The following is a 4,985-nucleotide window of genomic DNA, read 5'->3' as shown; positions in this document are numbered from 1 at the left end:
TGCTAAATGAACAATTCTGAACAACCCACTCATCAAATTATAAAGTTTGCAGAATTCATATTGCGTGAAATGATTTCTACAGCCTTTGAGGATTTTTTTTTAAGTTTTAATTTCAGCAGTTAGGAAAATTGTCATAGATTGGTGAAAATTAACATGCACATAAAGCCACCATTTGGGAAGGAAAGCAAGACCACACACACAAAAAAGGATGCAAATCAACATAGCACTGCATTTAAAAGGCATAGATATCCATTTCGTCTGAATGGTTTAGACTTCTGAAATTTGAATTCCACACATTTAATCAAGTTAATTTAACAAATCACTGAATTAGGAGATGAAAATGCAATACACTGGACTCCAAAAAGCCTTCAGAAGAGAACCTCATGCAGTCATTTTTATAAATCTGGACTCACGACACTCACATTGCCCAAATTCAGAATAGAAAAGCTTTCATTCTGAAAATTCAGAGGGCCAGAGGAACAGGACGACATCAGCTAGACTAAACTTGGCTGGTCTTTGCCAAATGCCTGTGGCCAAATGGCCTGGCTGACTCTTTTAGACCTGGTTTCGAGTATTTGTCTGAGTTTTTGGTAACTTTGGTAATTGGAGAGATTGGTCATTTAGAGAATCTGCTTTTCAAAAATGGACCTGAAGACTGCTTTGTGGTCCTCAAATGCACTGGACGTCCGTGGTGAACAGAACTGGCTGGCATAGGGTGGGGTGGGAGACGAGCAATGGCTCATTTGAAGGTGTATGAGCAACAAAATACTATTGAGTTTTAGAAGCCACTCTCACTACAAGGTTTCAATGTCATCTAAACAAAGAATAAACAATGCCAAAGCTGTAGTAAATTTAAAAGAAGAGATGTACATTTAGACATAACTTTGTAAAGTGTGAAAATAATGGATTAATACAGAATTACTTATCCATGAGATAGGTCGTTTATACAGATGATTATACAAGATGCTTGATCTTCCAAGCTTTTTTATGAAGAACACAAAAGCTGGCAAATAGTCTCACCCTGTAAATAAAGGCAAAAGGCTGCTCTCCCTCTCCTGTCACGTTGTCTGACAAACCTGGATAGTCCAGACTACAGCTCCCCACCCTGAACATGTCCACGATTCTGACCGCTTAACACCACAGACATTGCCAACTGCCCATGGAGTACCTCTGTGAACATTAGAAAATGACCTCTTCCTTCAAGATGCCTTATTTCCATGGCTCAGAAAAGGACAGTATTTGCACTGTAAATATACTATAATTTTACAGTGTATAAGTACACTATAAAAAGGACTATACATTGATTTGTTCTGCCATCTGCAGAAAAGTTATCACAGTAATTTTACCAATCTGTTGTGTTAACTATGTGAGTTGTTCCCTTAAACATGACATGTTTGTGCAGTGTGGAATCTGCGTATCTATATGGAGCATTGGACGAAATGACAGATTTTCAATTGGCAGATGGGATATGAGACATTGGGAGATGAACTGTAATGGAGGAAAAGACGATAATTAGCCTGAGGTCAGAGAAGGGGCTCCAGGTTGAGAGGATATGATTACCTGTGATACTGTAAGTGCCTCCTGCATGACCACTGCTCGCCTATGACAGAGTTCAGATCTACCTCATTTCCTTTCTGTCCTCTTCTGGAATATTCTTGTGCTGAATTCCTAATTCTACTAATATTTCAGAGTCTGTTTTTACTTCCATTTTTCATTAATTTAGCCAGATACTTCTACCTCAAAACGACCTTCCCACCTTCTAAGCCATTCACGATATTTATCTATTATGCATAAGATATGTGTCCACACAATTGCAGTAGACACTGGTATTCACATAGTTAATGTCCTGGTTAGACTATTTGCTAGTTTTCCAAAATGTCCAGTTCAGATTCCTGGTCATTTGGCTGCGGCAGACATTCTGAGCTGGAGCTCAGCAGGGCTCTTGTGAAGGAACCCCCGTTACCTGGTGAGTGAGCAAAACGTTTGAGTCAGCATTCACTCAGTGTTGCTGTCCTCATTCACTTATTTTGAAAAAATTGTACACATTGGGGGTTTCACATCTCTGGACTAATCCCTTTTGAATGTCAAGAATCTACTCTCTAGTCAGCTTGGTTTTAACAACATACCATCTTAGACTGACCACCAGCCATTGATGCATTAGTCTTACCTTCTCTTTGAGGGCAGAAATTATGTCTTATATATTTTTGTCTTTTCCCCACTACCTATCTCAATTCAGGGCATGTAAGAAATTCTCAGTGAGGACTGATTAAGAGTTTACTCTATGACAATACTCTCAAGTATCCCTCACCACAATATGAAGGAGACTAGAACCAAAATATTTGCAGTAGATCTCATAACTGATTTTGTTCCTTCAGTTGGCCATGACGTATCAGTGAGACAAAGACATATTGGATTTCATCAAAATGCTCCAATATACTAACTTAGATCTAGTGGTATAAGTAGTGAGGATTAAAATGTCCGTAAATCCGTACCTACCAGACTGTGCCCCCATCATTTCATGCTTGTAGAGGAAGTCCAAGAGAATTTAGTGGGATACAAAGAGAGGCAAATTCCTGGTGAGCAGTTATGAGGCTATGAATCAGGGGACTGTACTTTTGCTTTACCGATGTCCTGCATGATGTCTTGAGAAACCCTGCAGGGGCAGCTCATAGACCTTCTAGAAAGAAGAGCGATCCGAATATAAGGATGAAATCAAAGGAATGTTGACACTTGGTATGTAGTTCCAAAAAGTACCTGCCTAGTTGGACTCCAGGGGTCATTAGTCTCAGGAGATGGTCAGACCTGCCTCACTTTCCCGTAAGTGTGGGAAACATATGGAGTCATTTGGAAAATAAAGATACATTTGACAGAACAAAGACTTGACTTGGATTTCATCTAGCTTTCTCCAAATATATTTGAACAAGGAGCCCCCAACACCTTTTTGGTAACACTCACTAGCATCCTCCAGAACGAACACTCCATGGAATGTTGATTGGGGAGTGAAGCTTTGGAAAAGGGGGGAATGGCGCCAGATAATTAGAAGGTAGCTAGTGAAGACTTTAATGTATTTAATGATTAGTGATCAGAAATGTATATACGGGGCAGCCGGATGGCTCAGTTGGTTACAGCACGAGGTCTTAACAGGATTGCCAGTTTAATTCCCACATGGGCCAGTAAGTTGTGCCCTCCACAACTACATTGAAGACGACGAGCTGCAGCTGAGCTGCTGGTGGGCGGCTGGATGGCTCAGTTGGTTAGAGCGCAATCTCTCAACAAGGTTGCTGGTTCAATTCCCGCATGGGATGGTGGGCTACTCCGCCCCTCCCCGCAACTAGATGGAAAATGGCAACTAGGCTTGGAGCTGAGCTGCATCCTCCAAAACTAGATTGACAGACAATAACTTGACTTGGAGCTCATGGGTCCTGGAAAAAAACACTGTTCCCCAATACTCCTCAATAAAAATTAAAAAACAAATGTATATACTAATCAATATATACCTATATGGGATATTTATATATAGTTGGCTGAAATATAGGGTATAAGTTGGCCAAAATATAGGGTATAATCCATGAATTAAGGCAGCCTGAAGAATAATTTAAATGGACCTGAAACATAGCACCAAGACTTCTTTACACTTTATGACACAGGATGTAAATGTCTTCATAAAAACACACCGGTGACTCACCAGTAAAGCATCCAGTTGGTCCACCGACTTCCTCTTCTTTAACACAACCACTATGCCCCAATTGATCTCCATTATTGACCAGAATGCAACCCATAAAATCAGGCAAATACTTGGGGAGAGAAACATTTTAAGGATTTGCCTGAAACATCAACCTCAGTGCACAATGCACACATACAGTGTAACCTGTGTTTTAAGGAGGTGGATGTTTGATATATAGAAGGTAACAAGAGACCTGAAGGCACAGTATGATTGCAATGACGGAAATGTCCAAAGCACAAAGTCAATGGATCCTTTAGAGTTGAGTAATTGTATTGAGAGAGCAAATTCCAAACAAGAGTGACACAAGAGGTAAAATTTCTAGGGCAAGTTCCTTCTACATTGGAAAGTCTTTAACATGATATACTTAGAAATCTGTAGTTTCCTGAATTTGGAACAGATTCACCTGCTCACCAATGAGGAAAAAGGAAAACATTCGACTGTGAAAAACAGGAGTTAGGTTGAGTCTAGAGACACCAAGAGAAACATTAAATTGTTTCCACTCAAACTTACACATACAATTTCTATCCCAAGAATACTAAACACTGACAAAATAAATGAAGAAAAAACATGTTTCCTAACTTGTGAAATGTGACAGTCAATGGCATATGGCAAAACAAAATAAAAGTTTATTATTTTCCAACCTTAGTAGCTAAAGAGGATGTGAAAGGCATGTCTCTCATCTTTAAAAGAAAGTACTAAGAAGTCACTTTCAAAATTCCCTTTACAAGAGAGCGCTCCTCATTTTTATGATAGGCAGGACTCTGCAGTTTGGAGACAGAGAAGCAAGACTGCCCAAGTCAAGTACTCAGAATTTTCTAAGTCAAATGCTTTCCCTTCAAACATCCTCCTCCTGCTGACAGAATTGTCAAAAGAATCAGTATCACCTCTACTCTCAAACACTGTCATGAAAAAAGGATGGGAACTGAATAAAAATTACAAAACACACTAGAATGAAAAATGTCAAAATGTTCTTGATATTATTACTATAACCTCAGATTGTATAGAAAATGACACCAATTCATGAGTAAATTATTCCTCCAGAAAAGGGTATTTTAACATATCCTCTCATTAATGAAATGTAAAACATAATAATCTTTCAATTATACAACTGCGGTAAGAACATAAACATGTTCCTATAAAAACAAAGTAGAGAATGATATTGACTAAAATACATGGTTCTAACCACATAAAAAAGAGAATAAAACACTAAGTAATCACATCAAAATTAAATGTAATTTAAAATACTGGGTTCATGCCTTGA

The sequence above is a fragment of the Rhinolophus ferrumequinum genome, chromosome 18 (assembly GCF_004115265.2).
Source record: "Rhinolophus ferrumequinum isolate MPI-CBG mRhiFer1 chromosome 18, mRhiFer1_v1.p, whole genome shotgun sequence".
In the NCBI taxonomy this organism is placed as follows: Eukaryota; Metazoa; Chordata; class Mammalia; order Chiroptera; family Rhinolophidae; genus Rhinolophus; species Rhinolophus ferrumequinum.
This window is presented reverse-complemented; position numbering follows the sequence as displayed.